Source organism: Dermacentor albipictus, chromosome 8 (genome assembly GCF_038994185.2).
Source record: "Dermacentor albipictus isolate Rhodes 1998 colony chromosome 8, USDA_Dalb.pri_finalv2, whole genome shotgun sequence".
Lineage (NCBI taxonomy): Eukaryota > Metazoa > Arthropoda > Arachnida > Ixodida > Ixodidae > Dermacentor > Dermacentor albipictus.
Window position 1 is genome coordinate 21,858,306 of NC_091828.1, and position 16,392 is coordinate 21,874,697.

The window sequence follows — 16,392 nt, forward strand, 5'->3', positions numbered from 1 at the left end:
GATGGCGGTAATATGACGGCAAGGGAATGACGAAAACAAGACATCCGCAACACAATGACGGCAGCGTACCATTGCCTTTTCCTCTATCCGCTTACTTCGCAAAGCCCAGATACTCACGCCCCCCCCCCCCCCCCCACCCCTTAGTCCCAAGCACACCATACGTGAGACCCATGTGGGTCTCACGTATTATGCATCCATGAGAGTAGGTTTAAGCGAAGACATGTTCACCTGGCCAGAGGGATTGGTGTATCAGGACAAGTTACCCGCAGCGCACCGTCCGCCTAACCAACGAGCAAATGCGGCACTGCACCACAAACAACCACAGCATGTGATCATTCCGACACCACAAAGCTCCCAAGAGGCAGCATTTGTGTCTCAATGTTCTTAGCGTTCGAAGACGATTGTACACTGCAACTCGGTTGCGATAAAGCAGATGCATTTATAGAAAAAATGTTCAGCTGCCAAACATAAAAATTGGCGGGGAAAGAAACCTATTCTTGTTTGAAGTAAGCAATGAAAATTTCCCGAGCATCTTCTCGCAACTGTGTTATTTACTTACACAGGCTACGCTATGGTATTTCTTTTCTTTCTTTTTTTTTAAATTACGGGCGTTCAAGCCAACGCTGTTGCAAAATTCTACCCCTAGCGCTCACCCTTTCTCTTTACACTACGCCTTTTCCAGTTACCAGGCTATTTGCAGAGTTGCGTAATGCGTGTAATTGTGATGAGCACAAACGGTTAATCGGGTTTTTGAAGGCGTTGCCTGTTTCGTCAAGTGTTTTACGAGAAATGACTAATTCGACCTGAGAGCGCAGCACCTGAAAGAATACCACTGCTTGTACTGAAGGTAGCACTTTTGTATCTGCAATGGTGCCAGTTATTTTACGCTACAACAATGACGCGTCAATCGCTTTTCCAATTTTCAATTTAAAAAACGTGATTCTGCTACGCTAAGCGGCTAAACACGTTGTAAGTCAATTCACCCTGGTACGTACAAAGGAAGACTCGAAAAGATCTCATGAATTATATGCTAACGTACACTACAGCATGGCTGGTACAGTTTATTGGAAATCCCCCCAAAATAGCGGTGATAATTTCTCTGCGGTAACCTAGAGTCATATGATGTCACTTGACGCATTTCGATAATATACAGAGCCCACCATTCAGCTCTTCGTATACGAGATAGAAAATGGATCATTCAGTAGGTGTTCTTATACGCATGGAAAAGTAGCCTCATATATGAATGACTACTTGTATGTTTGCGAACCTTTAAATTCATGACACTTCAATTTTGCTTTCGGTACTCTTTTTTTATGGCAGCTACCGGTATAACCTGCATGCTGAACTGCATGATCACATGGAAGGACGAGCGGGACCCGTCATGCGGGTGAGCATGTATCCAGGTAAAGTTCCTCGTTTTAGAATTTGCAGGGTCACCGAAAATTTAAACCTTTTGATGTTAAAAGTTAAGTGTTACTAAAGAAATGTGGCAGTACCACCCAATAAGTGAAACATTCGCAGCGACAGCAAGGTTTACACCTGCATTTGGACTCTTTCATTTAGAAGCTCTGCTCAGTGTTTCCGTAATGGAAATGTTTGCCCTGAAGTCCAGGAATTTCTTATTCAGTCCAATCGAATTCCTCGTTATGTGTGTTGTACGTCTTTTTTCGTGTATTTTATAAATAATGGTGAATCATTCCTGCTACTATTAGTGCTTTCATTCTAACATTAGTTTCACCCTTTCATTGCACTTCCTTTATAGGATTCCTGAAAGGTTGCTTGTAGATGTAACTTTCAATGGGCCACCCCATTTCTTCGTCAATCCCACAAGAGAGTATCAATCACGAGCTTGACGGGTAGGAACAAGAACGCCTCGAGTCATTAGCCATTTCATGGCTAGCCCCTGTACTGGGTATGAGCTACATGTGGGTGGCAAGCAACAAATAACTATACGACACCCTGACCAGTGTTCAGACAACATCTTAGTTCGCCATTTTGGCGCGATGCCCAAACGCAAGGAAGCACTATCTGTGCAGTATCAACAGCGCTCTGACGATTGCGACATGTATCTTGCTAGCCGAGAGAGAGAGAGAGAAAGAGAGAACATTTATTTATAATCAGATTGGGTGACTCCCTCGTAGGGTGGAGCCCTTCGTTCAGGGCCCCTTTGGCTCGCGTCACTCCGCGTGCCCGCCGGATCAGCCGTCACTGCTCTTGTAGGTCTGAGCTGGTCGACGCAGTCTCCCAGGAGGAAGGTGAAGGTGAAGGAATAGGGGAGCAGCCCGGAAAGCGTGGGTACTGCCGGGTGCAATGATATACTGTGTGCTTTGCTGCACAGTAGGGCCAGGATGAGGGATATTGTCTGGGGTGGAAGAGGTTAAGATAAAAGAGGCAGGGAAATGAATTAGCTTGAAGTCGCCTGCTGAGGCAAGCAACCGGTGCTTACTGGTTACAGTAAAGTGCTTATGTGCGAGTCGACAATAGCTCGAACGTGGCCACTGGACAATATTATTTGTTTATTTATTTCAAATCATATATAGCTAAGCAGCCCTGGACACACCAACATCGCAACCCCAAGCGTAACTGTGCCGTAAGCTTCGCCACGCCATCACTTAGCCCGGCGAGGCACATCTTCCACGGCTGCGCGACCAGCACAACCGCTACAGATGCAGCAACAACTTTTGATTTAGATGCACGTTAAAGAGCCCCTGGTAGTCCAGAGTCCCCCACTACGGCGTGACTCATAATCAGATCATGGTGGTTGCACGTAAAGCCCGATAATTAAAAAAAAGGCGCCGACCTCATGATTTAGAAGTGCAAGAAGAGCCGTTAACCGCGGTGGGCATTGGCGTTTCTTTCGGCTGTGCAGTGCAGGCACGGCAGCGTTCTGCTTGATACTGTGTGCACTCGCGTTATGTGCACAAAAACTAGTGGCTCGGCTGAGCATCTGTGTGCGTAGCACACCATGGTGAATGCTGTGGACGAGCGGTGCGAACCTTAAACTTCAGGTTACATAGGCTATCGGTTTTTCTTCAGTCCTGTTTTGCTCATTGCTGTTCTAGCGAAGCCTGCCACTTCGGTGGTGGTGTCTGCATTATAGCACACCTTGCAGCCTCCAGGAAGCCGTCGCTGCGGCGCTGCACCATTTCCCTCACGTGCTAGGTTTGGACGTATCGCCCGCGTGGTGTTCCTGTAGCGCCGTCTGAGCAGCGTCAGCAACGCCGTCGCTGAACTTGTTATTGGCGTCAATGCTACGCCCTACGAGCCAAACTATCCAGTTTTTATCGACTTCGACGAAGAGCGCCGGGGATTCGATTTTAATGCGGTGCAAGTTACACGGACACTCCCACCGTCATTCTATGCAGCTATTGACGGTGCATGCCCGGCTCTCGCCCAAGGTTTGAGCATATCCGGATACGTGTACTCCTTTATCTGCTAAGGCGGAGATGGAAAGTGTACGTCAACGTTCCGCTCAATCTACTTTGTGATGGCACAGCCTTATGCCTTGCGCTGCTGGCAGGACGTATGAAGAAGCGTCTGCTCGATCGAGCTAGCTTAAAAACATGCTTCGTTGCATATTATAGAGATGTCGTTAGGTGACGTAAGCACGTAGGGCACTAGATCAGAAGGTTATAGGTGTCGCATGGTTATTGCTGCCACAGCGCTGTCGAAATTCTCTGAGGGGTTCGAGCGCAACGCCAAAATGGGGTATCACGGTCAACAATTGGCCCTTCGTGCTAAACTGCCATTTTTTGGGGGGGGGGGGGGGGCGAGGACCTACGAAGTCGCCATTTTTCGGAAGCGCCTCCCTTGCGTAGTATGAGGGATCACGCGGCACGCTCTTCATAGGCTTCGCTTACGGCGCTCAATAAAAACACCACGCGGCAGCCCTCCTGGACATTTATGCAAGTACTCTCCAAACGACGGAAGTTTTTGACTGCCGATATAATAATCTTGGGCAAACTGAAAGCACAGAATCATTTACAGACACTATCTCTTTACCGAATACGCACATTGAACTTCACTGCGCACGGTCGTGCGATAGTCTCCCGAACCGGCTTTTTGTGCGAAAGGTAGGTAAACGCTGAGAGTAATCTATGTGAAATGTGCTCCTATAGTGGGCTGTCTGTATAACCAGATGGAGTATAACAGAATGAAGCCTCCATGCAGCGATCACACGGGTTCGCAGCGACCGACTGTGCGTCTGCATGCGTGTCGGCGCACAATGTTTTGCTTTCTCTGTGAGCGCCTTTTCGTACCGTGCCGTGAGCTTTAGGCCGCAGCATATGAGCATTTGACAGCTTATTAGTAACAATTGTTGAATGGACGCTATCAGAACTGCTCAAAAATAATTTCGTTATAGAGACTGTGATGTGCTATCGCGACGATTCAATATTCTTTTGCCGAATTCTTGGACATTTCAATATCATTTCTCAAGTTGCATCGCACTGTATGTTTATCAGTCTTCTCAGCGTGCCATTTCGCTCTGCTTCTTTTTCGTAATCCAGTGCATTAATTCATAACACAAACATGACCATATGGCATTCCTTCTTTTAATGTGCGTCTTACCGCTCCCTTTCCGTTCTAGTGAACATGCAAGTATCTAGCATCAACGAGTTCATAGGCCAAACCATCATAGGCCAAACCAGCCGTTTCATAAGCGTCTCAGTGCGCGTTTTCTGCTGCTCACCGAACATCGCAGTCCCGGCGCGGTAGCAGAAATTTTGCTCGCGTCTGTGCTTGCTGCATATCCGAGTTGTAGCCCATGGCTGTCTGCCGGTTCTAAGTTTCGCGAGCCAAGCTTCACGCAGCTCCTTGTCCGGCGGCTACGTGTGAATAAGGTTGACACCGGGCTCCGTTGCGTACGTCCGGCACTGCGGGACCGAGCAGTAGCCTACCATGCTGCACGCCTCCAAAGGCAGCCACTACCTATTATAGTGATTTCAAATGTTGTCAAGCAGGCGCCCAAGCCACTTTATCAGAACCGCAGCGGTGGTGAGACTTTCGTTCTCAGCTCGCTTCGGCGCTTCCGAAGCAGCCCACGCGGACGCTGTGTCCACGTGATCCATTATGCCACGTCAAGCCGACTGTGGCGCCAGCTTTTCCAGTGGGTCCCTTACACATTTCTTTATAGAAAGTCTATAGACAGTCTATAGACGTATATAGACTGCCTGTAGACTTTCTATAAAAATTTTTGGAAGGGGTGGAGCTCGCCCCTAATACTAACGCCCATTTGCGGGGAAACCGAATCCGGGGCCCTACGGTGCCGCGGACGCGCCGAAGCACGCGCGCGTGGGCGGATCGAGCGATGTGTTTTCAGTTCCGCCCGTCCTTGCTCCGATAGTCGTGACACCGCTGCGCTCTTAGGCTCGTCCATCCCCTCTATACCTCTACCACGTGACCATCTACCCACACTTCAAGCTCAAACATTTAATGCGTTTACATTTCTAGATTACTTCGCGTATTTTCCTTGGGCTAACTTTCTATCTATGTATGTCTCTAACCGTGTACTTACCTCCCTCGGTAACTTGGTAGGGAATAATGGAATGAGGAACGCATCGGGCCTCTGCGCTGAGATAACATGGTTCTAAACAAGCCATGATACCAACCTTGGTAACTACGTATGAGGCATTGTGTACAAATGTGCCGCTCTTCAACGAAGCTGTTATACGCTCACATCTGCCACTGTAGACGGGGGAGATGGTATGCATCGCCTTTCAGTGAGCCACATCGACGCTCACTTGCAGCCCTGGGTATGGGCCACTCGGTCTGTATTTATTTTAATGAACTCATTTAATGCCAACTTGCGTAACTATAGGTATGTGCCACTCGGAATGTGCTGCTGTACAACGACAAAGAGATCCTTCAAATTGCTCCGACTCTGAGCAGAATCCAACCCACGTCAGAAAGGCTCCTCAAGGACAGAAACCAGCAGGCTGCGCCACAAATCTATTGTCTATATGCCGCTTTTCAATTCACGCCTTTCATGTCAACGTTTTAGCTAGCTATAATAATATGTTCTATTACAATAGAAATGCTTTATAATAAAAGTGGGATATGGCCCACGATGTCGAAGAGGTCGTGGACCATATCATATTATTTTTTTATATGTGCAGTGAGGATATAGTGGTTCACTGGAGGTGTGCTGAAAACAGTGATAGATAAGCGGCGTGGCTATTACACGCCGGTATTTGTGGGAGACACGACAAGTGCGGCCGTAGTTGTGAGAAAATATTTGCTTTTGTCAAGACGATGCTCCCGGCGATTTTCGTTTTCTGAATCGTTAAAATATATGTCCAATAATAGGTATGTGTTTTCTTGCTTACTTGTCCAACTGCTTTGGTCATTAACCAGCCAAGAGTGTTCTTTTTTTGTCCCGCCTAGCTAAGTCATTTTCGAAAGCGAAACGATTTTCTTACGCCTGATGCGCAGTTCAGCGGGTTGCCTTAACCACGCGGGTGCTAATGTAGTGCTGGCACCCATTTACGGAACGACTACCGGATGGTGTTTTTCATCTCGCAGCCAAGCCACACAACTACGGCTATTTATTCGCAAACACGCGTGCGTACAACACGTGCACTGCCATACATTGTGGTACGCGTACGCCACTCGCTAGCGCAGACTTTCCTTACTTTGTAATCCGCATAGAATGAAGCGCAAGCGTCTAGTGATATACGAACTGCAACATTAAGCACAACCTATGCTGTACCTAACAGTCGCAGACTTACGTACAGTAATCTCATGTAATACCTCCGTAGTACCAAGATTTCACCTCCGGGCCGCGTCATTTACTGGTTTTTGAGACTTTTTTTGCCAATCTGAAATTATAATTCCTACTTAAATCGCGAACACCATGTTCCATGTTATCATTCTGAATCGTGGTCACTTCATTTCTACCGACGTGACCCAGCGCATTCTGGCCAGTTGCCGGTCTCATTAAGCATTAGCGCCCTGGCTGTCCAACAACGAGTTGCGAAAAAAAAATCACGCAAATGATAGGTAACTATCCGCAAAACGCATCGCAGAGAGTGGATTATTGCGTGGGATGTGTTTTTATGTATGAAGCATTTGCTTAAAGGGACACTAAAGGCAAATATTAAGTCAAGCTGGAGTGATAGATAAGCGCTCGAGAATCTCGAAGGAGTCAATATTATTGTGAACAGAGTATCAATAATCGAGAAATTGAGGCAAATACAGGACATGATTAGAGACTCGCCCGTGACATGCAAGTCCTTGCCAGATGACGAAAGCACTCCTCAGTTCAATTCTGTCACTACTACTCAACTACTCCTTGCACAAATCATGCTTGTATTGCATTATAAGAAGGAATAAAATGCTGCTTGTCCAGTTCTATTTCACTTTTAGAAAAAAGTACTGATTGAAATAACCATGACAACGACGCGGGTGGTGGAAAGGTTTCGTTTTCGCTCGACTCCGCGCCACCCACGCTTTCGCGTTTCAGTAGTTTCGTTATCGTGTAGTGACGCGCTGCTTCTGCTGGCTCGCGAAACTCGCACAAACCGCAAGTAGCTGAAAATTTGACTTCCATGTTATGTAGCAGGATGCACGAACAGTCTGCGTCACTTGACCAAACAGCAGCTTCAGCGGCAAATCCGCCGCTCTGTCTTGGCTCAGTACCGCCGTCTGTCGGCCACCATTTTACTCATCGACGGCAGCAAAGGGTGGTGATGGCGTATGCAACGTCATTTCCCCGGTTTGTTGACGGGAAATTTGAGTTTCGAAAAAGGTATTCGGTCTCTTCAGATGCAATTTTCTCTGAAACTAAGTCTTTTCTTGCCACGAAACAAGCGTTGCGAGGTTTCTGGACTGGTCTTTATACAGTCCACATCGACTTAGTAATTGCCTCTAGTGTCCCTTTAAACACCACCTGCTTTTCGCGATTGATTAGCTGCTTATCATGTTACACTTGCTTTCAGGGACACCTGCAGCAGAGTACACACTTCGGTACTGGGATAAGGAAGAGCGTTGTGCTCTTTACACAATGACGCTCATATGTAAGCGATACATACAACCTTCTTTTATATAATAAATATAATTGTTCTTAGCATGTGTTGACGTTGACGTGATACGAAAGGGGCGAACGGTAACGCAAGTTGATAAGGGCCGAGAACAAACATCTTTTCGAAATATTACGTGATCTCAGCTTCGCTTGTCGAGTGCGAATAGCAGCTGCTGTATCGATTGACGTGAGTGAAGGGGCTATCTGCTCTGAGTCAGGGTCAATCGCAAAAAGACTGCGGCGAAGTCGAACGTCACTGGTCTTATACCTAGCATACAGGCAAACGCATCATTTTTCACGACAGCCCTAGTAAATCAGAAGTGACTTCTACATTCATCACAACCCATTTTGTTAATTTTATTTGATTTATCCCACAGACCAATGATGAGAACACAATTACAAAGACGAAATTAAATGATGGTGACGAGCGTTCAAAATACAGCGGAGTTTTTTGTTGGCATGACGCATGAGGTTAAATAGCACTTTCAAATCTCTCGCGAAATTTAACATTTGTTGCCTTACGTCCAATAGCCATTGAAATTTCTCTCAGGGAACATACCCCAGGCTACTTCAGTACAATAAAACAATGTATTTGATGAATATGAATGCAGTTACCCAATTACCTTTTCTTAAAGGACATGGGAAGAAACTTTTATAATTTTGGGCACTCTGCAGTAAGCTAGGTTCTTTATTTAAATATGCTAAGCCTAAGTAGGTGCAGCGGTGGCGCAGAGGTAGAACACCCGCCTCGCGTGCAAGAGGTCCGTGGTTCGAATCCCGGTGCCGGCAATTTTCCACCGGATTTTAAAAAAAAGAAATCCGCGTGTTGATAAAATTGCACAAACAGGCCTGGAGTGTGGCCTGATCCCGGTGACTAGAACCGGTAACGCACTCCCTCACCAGAGCAGGATTGGCCACCCTGGTGCAGTACTTGGCCACAACCTCCTATATGAACACAACAATCAAACCCCGGCTCTCAGTCCCCAGCAGCTGCGCAGCAACTGACCACGGCGGCGTTCAGACCTGCGACGCAGCAGAGGGTGCTAAGAATCACTGGCTCCGGACAGGCCGCCATTGGAATATGAACCTGGCAACGTTTAACGCTAGAACGTTATCTAGTGAAGCGAGTCTAGCAGTGCTATTGGAGGAATTAGAGGGCAGTAAATGGGATATAATAGGGCTCAGTGAAGTTAGGAGGCCAAAAGAAGCATATACAGTGCTAAAAAGCGGGCACGTCCTGTGCTACCGGGGCTTAGCGGAGAGAAGGGAACTAGGAGTCGGATTCCTGATTAATAAGAATATAGCTGGTAACATACAGGAATTCTATAGCCTTAACGAGAGGGTGGCAGGTCTTGTTGTGAAACTTAATAAGAGGTACAAAATGAAGATTGTACAGGTCTACGCCCCTACATCCAGTCATGATGACCAGGAAGTAGAAAGCTTCTATGAAGACGTGGAATCGGCGATGGGTAGAGTGAAAACCAAATACACTATACTAATGGGCGACTTTAATGCCAAGGTAGGCAAGAAGCAGGCTGGAGACAAAGCAGTGGGGGAATATGGCATAGGCACTAGGAATAACAGGGGAGAGTTATTAGTAGAGTTTGCGGAACAGAATAATATGAGGATAATGAATACCTTCTTCCGCAAGCGGGATAGCCGAAAGTGGACGTGGAGGAGCCCGAACGGCGAGACTACAAATGAAATAGACTTCATACTCTGCGCTAACCCTGGCATCATACAAGATGTGGACGTGCTCGGAAAGTTGCGCTGCAGTGACCACAGGATGGTAAGAACTCGAATTAGTCTAGACCTGCGAAGGGAACGGAAGAAACTGGTACATAAGAAGCCGATCAATGAGTTAGCAGTAAGAGGGAAAATAGAGGAATTCCAGATCAAGCTACAGAACAGGTACTCGGCTTTAACTCAGGAAGAGGAAGTTAGTGTTGAAGCAATCAACGACAATCTTGTGGGCATCATTAAGGAGTGTGCAATGGAAGTCGGTGGCAACTCCATTAGGCAGGATACCACTAAACTATCACAGGAGACGAAAGATCTGATCAAGAAACGCCAATGTATGAAAGCCTCTAACCCTACAGCTAGAATAGAACTGGCAGAACTTTCGAAGTTAATCAACAAGCGTAAGACAGCTGACATCAGGAAGTATAATATGGATAGAATTGAACATGCTCTCAGGAACGGAGGAAGCCTAAAAACAGTGAAGAAGAAACTATGAATTGGCAAGAATCAGATGTATGCGTTAAGAGACAAAGCCGGCAATATCATAACTAATAGGGATGAGATAGTTCAAATGGCTGAGGAGTTCTATAGAGATTTATACAGTACCAGTGGCACCCACGAAGATAATGGAAGAGAAAATAGTCTAGAGGAATTCGAAATCCCAAAGGTAACGCCGGAAGAAGTAAAGAAAGCCTTAGGAGATATGCAAAGGGGGAAGGCAGCTGGGGAGGATCAGGTAACAGCAGATTTGTTGAAGGATGGTGGGCAGATTGTTCTAGAGAAACTGGCCACCCTGTATACGCAATGCCTCATGACCTCGAGCGTACCGGAATCTTGGAAGAACGCTAACATTATCCTAATCCATAAGAAAGCGGACGCCAAAGACTTGAAAAATTATAGACCGATCAGCTTACTGTCCGTTGCCTACAAACTATTCACTAAGGTAATCGCAAATAGAATCAGGACCAGGCAGGATTCCGTAAAGGCTACTCAACAATAGATCATATTCACACTATCAATCAGGTGATAGAGAAATGTGCGGAATATAACCAACCCTTATATATAGCTTTCATTGATTACGAGAAAGCGTTTGATTCTGTCGAAACCTCAGCAGTCATGGAGGCATTACGGAATCAGGGTGTAGACGAGCCGTATGTAAAAATACTGAAAGATATCTATAGCGGCTCCACAGCCACCATAGTCCTCCATAAAGAAAGCAACAAAATCCCAATAAAGAAAGGCGTCAGACAGGGAGATACGATCTCTCCAATGCTATTCACCGCGTGTTTACAGGAGGTATTCAGAGACCTGGATTGGGAAGAATTGGGGATAAAAGTTAATGGAGAATACCTTAGTAACTTGCGATTCGCTGATGATATTGCCTTGCTTAGTAACTCAGGGGACCAATTGCAATGCATGCTCACTGACCTGGAGAGGCAAAGCAGAAGAGTGGGTTTAAAAATTAATCTGCAGAAAACTAAAGTAATGTTTAACAGTCTCGGAAGAGAACAGCAATTTACAATAGGCAGCGAGGCACTGGAAGTAGTAAGGGAATACATCTACTTAGGGCAGGTAGTGACGGCAGATCCGGATCATGAGCCAGAAATAACCAGAAGAATAAGAACGGGCTGGGGTGCGTTTGGCAGGCATTCTCAGATCATGAACAGCAGGTTGCCATTATCCCTCAAGAGGAAAGTGTATAATAGCTGTGTCTTACCAGTACTCACCTACGGGGCAGAAACCTGGAGGCTTACGAAAAGGGTTCGACTCAAATTGAGGACGACACAACGAGCTATGGAAAGAAGAATGATAGGTGTAACGTTAAGGGATAAGAAAAGAGCAGATTGGGTGAGGGAACAAACGCGAGTTAATGACATCTTAGTTGAAATCAAGAAAAAGAAATGGGCATGGGCAGGACATGTAATGAGGAGGGAGGATAACCGATGGTCATTAAGGGTTACGGACTGGATCCCAAGGGAAGGGAAGCGTAGCAGGGGGCGGCAGAAAGTTAGGTGGGCGGATGAGATAAAGAAGTTTGCAGGGACGGCATGGCCACAATTAGTACATGACCGGGGTTGTTGGAGAAGTATGGGAGAGGCCTTTGCCCTGCAGTGGGCGTAACCAGGCTGATGATGATGATGATGAAGCCTAAGTAGCAAGGAAGGTGAGTCGAGTGCATCAGCGCCATTGGGTATGAAATTATGGCTGCGCAATAAAGCTTTCTTAGTTAAAACTAAGCTATCACAACTAAAGCTATCAGCCAGGCCGAACTTAACAATGGGTGTGCAATATTAAAAATTTGAGCGGAAGTTTTTTTAAAAAGTGTGTGAACACACTTGCAGTGTCGCTACATCAGGAACTTGGTAGCTGTGAATGCCGTACGCTACTATGTAAAATACTTATGTGGGGCGCAATCGCTGCCAAGACGTAGTATGTAGGACCGCCTTAAGTGTGTCATTATAGCTCTGCAGCAGCCGCGCTATCCTGGCTGAAACATGAATTTTCAGTGTGTGTCAAGTTTGAGGCTGATGAGCATTACTGTCACGTACACTTGTTTCGTGTCGTTGGCGGTGTTTTAAAGAGCATCAGCGTGAATATGTTCACGCAAACACAGCGCCATCGTGTCTGGAATTCCCTTGGTATGCAGATATTGTCATCCTGGTACACCATCTCGGTTTTCTCCATACATATTAAAGCAAGATCAAAGTTCAAAGGAACATGTATACCTAGAGTGACGAGCAGTAGTCGAACAAAGACTGTCGCCTAAGTATGCATACAGTATTTATTGTCCTGGCTTCAGAACTACATAAACATGTTCCACCACTCTCTTAGTCTATGGGGCACACGAATGCTGGTAATAATTGCCTGTAGCTTTTGTTTGTGGGCGAAATCTAAGTGATTAGCACATCCAAGCCCCAACTGTACATTGGTGAACTGACATGCGTTTAAATTCCTGTGGTTGGAGGGTGGATACAGCCTTTTTTCCCCGAATGGCAACGGTGAAACTGGGATTGACGTGGTTGTCTGAGAATGACAAAAACACGTCGCTGAGGGAAATGCTCGTCGCTATAGTAATTAAATCTACGGAAGGACGAACACGCAAGCACACCTCGTTTTTAGCATTTCACTGCTTTCGCAGTAAAACAACCCTGATTTATTGTAGAATGGTTTGCTGGGCCAGTTGGTGCGTGGTGAACGTATAAGGGGTTCCAGCCAGTACGGACAGGAGCTCAAGTAAGAAGAACCTGACAGGACAATGCTGTACTTACAACTGAAGCTTATTGGGAGAACATTCCCAAAATTTCCGCCACGCATGCGTATACAACCAAGAACAATCACAACGTTTATAGTAAAAAATCAACAAAAGATATATATACGTAGAGAAAAGCCTAGCACACCCCTTCCCGACAAGAGCAATAAGACTTGAATTAACATGATAAATCTGAAAATTGAAGTTCTTTATCATTGATAAAGAGTGAATGTTCGCTCACACATGTATGCGCGCCCAACTTTTTGATGTGGAACGCTTCACTTACTTTTCTTTCCAGCTTTTTGCGCTCTCTCCCTACAATTATGACACTCAAAAACTGGTCGGCAATCATGCTTTTTGCAATGAAAGGACGAGTTCCCTCTTGTACCTGTAGGTAGCAAACAGCAATGGTCACGCATGCGATCATTATTACAATGATCTGTCTGTGCCAACACAGGACAGTCACCATGAAAGAGGTATGTGATACATGACCGAAGATTCACACTTTTTGTGAAACAAAGTGGCATGCTTTTTTCCACCGCCACCAGTCGCATCTCTCTTCTCTCCTGTGATGCTTTTGCCGAATCTAACCAGTTTGCTCGGCGCCGAGAACACTAGTGTGACGCCATTCCTGGTGGCCACCCCCTTAATATAATGAAACAAGCCATGCAAAAAGGCATTACTAGGACCTTTTCTCTTTTTGAAGATTCATTGTCGTCCGCGGTTTCCACTGGCTCCTTTTTTTGTCAACTTTCTAAACCCGGTTTTAGCCACAGCCATGAAAAGCGAGACCGGCTACTCTGCCGACATTAACCTCGCCTTCTGGGCTACAAAACTCTCCTGCAATGAGTGGGTGCAGCTCTTGTTACGAGCATTCGTCAAGCATAAGGAAACTATGCTACGTTTTATTATTTTGGACTGGAACGATTCATAGGGGACGAGCGATTTTTTCGATCTACGGTGATAATGCGAACACACATGGCTCTCAGTTTTAAATTTAATTTCCATGTCAAGAAATCTGATCAACTTTTCTTTGCAAAGTTCGTATGTGAACTCGAGATCCCGGGAGGACTCCGCGAAACACGTTAAAATCCTTCTCGCCTTTGATTTAAGGCTATCACCGGAACTTGACCTTAAAAACACAAGAAACATCATCCACATACCTAAAAGTTCGCACGATACGTGTGTCATGCAGCCTGTGAATTACATTACTGCCAAATTGTGATAAAAAATGTAACACTGACAGGCGAAACCTTAGATGCAATGCATATACCCTTTCTCTGAATGAAGACAGGTAAAACGTGAGAAGTTCCAAAACGTGAGAAGTTCCTGTCAACCACTGTAGTGTCCTTTAACAAGGATGTCTTCATTCAGAGGAAGGGTATTTTCATGGGATTTAAGGTTGCTCCTGAACTGCGTCACATTTTTTATCCAAGTTTGATGGTAAGGTAATTCACAGGCAGCGGGAGAAACGTATTGAGTGAAATTTTAGGTATGTGGATGATTCCTTTAGGGATCTTATGGTTAAATTCTGATGATAGCCTTAAATCAAAGGTGAGAAGGATTTTAACGTGTTTCGCGGAGTCCTCCCGGGATCTCGAGTTCACATACGAACTTTGCAAAGAAAAGTTGATCAGATTTCTTGACATGGAAATTAAATTTAAAACTGAGAGCCATGTGTGTTCGCATTATCACCGTAGATCGAAAAAATCGCTCGTCCCCTATGAATCGTTCCAGTCCAAAATAATAAAACGTAGCATAGTTTCCTTATGCTTGACGAATGCTCGTAACAAGAGCTGCACCCACTCATTGCAGGAGAATTTTCAAGCCAAGGAGGCGACGTTAATGTCGGCAGAGTAGCCGGTCTCACTTTTGATGGCTGTGTCTGAAACCGTGTTTAGAACGTTGACAAAAAAGGAACCCGTGGGTACCGCGGACTGCAATGAATCTTAAAAAAAAAGAAATGGTCGTAGTGATGCCGTTTTCCATGGTTTGTCTAATGATCTTAAGAGAGTGGCCTCTAGGAATGGCATCACGCTAGTGTTTTAGGTACCGAGCAAACTGGTTTAGTTGTGCAAAAGCATCATAGGAGAGAAGGAAGATGCGACTAGTGGCGGTGGAAAAAAGCATGCCACTTTTTTTCAGAAAAAGTGTGGATCTTCGGTCGTGTATCACATACTTCTTTCATGGTGACTGTCCTACGTTGGCACAGACAGGTAATTGTAATAATGATCGCATGCGTGACCATTCCTGTTTGCTACCTACAGGTACAAGAGGGAACTCGTCGTTTCATTGCAAAAAGCATGATTGCCACCAGTTTTTGATAGTGTCATAATTGTAGGGAGAGAGCGCAAAAAGCTGGAAAGAGAAGTAAGTGAAGCGTTCTACAAAAAAGGTTTGGCGCGCATACATGTGTGAGTGAACATTCACTCTATATCAATGATAAAGGACTTCAATTTTCAGATTTATCAGGGTAATTCAAGTATTATTGCTGTTGTCGGGAAGGGGTGTGCTAGGCTTTTGTGCACGTATATATATCTTTCGTTGATTTTTTACTAGAAACGTTGTGATTGTTCTTGGTTGTATACGCATGCATGGCGGAAATTTGGGGAATGTATTCCGAATAAGCTTCAGTTGTAAGTACAACATTGTCCTGTCAGTTTTTTCTTACTTGTGTTCGCGTTCTTACTTTCTGGAACCCCTTATACTGATTTATTGTGTTTGAGTATTATAAACAGTACACCGGCTGATGCACGAAGTCAAGGAACAAAAATAAAATCCCTTGATATGTTGGCACGTTTCTCCTTCATAATGTGAATAGCGTAAAGTTATTGGTAAGGTTTACTCAATTTTGAGCATACACGTGAATCCATTGGAATAGTTAGCGCATGTACTATAAAATTTCTGCAAACTGATGTGCGACAACAAAACGGGCGACACTGCTGGGATTATTTTATGATCATCCACTGAAGTTTTAATTGTTCGTTCTTACTCTTATTGGGTCGTACTCAGACATAAAGACAACATTGGGAAGAGTGGCATGCCAAATAAGTAAAACCTAAAAAATGTTGTCAGCTATTAGTCACATGAAAAATAAGTCAGACATGGGAAATGGCGAAATACTGCCTAGAGTCGTGCCTTGACAAAATATTTCGAGCACGATTACACTGCCCAGTAGTACAATTTTACGAATGGTATGTTGTTAATACGAAGCGGTTCTCTTAAATTCATATTAATAACCGCACAGAAAAAGCGCTCAAACAACTGCGCGTAGGTAATCTTGCATTGGCATGCTAAGTGCACATGGCTCAGTGAACAGCCATTAACTGGCTGTAACATTTATTAGCATTAGGCTCACCAAATACCAATAACCAAAATCTAT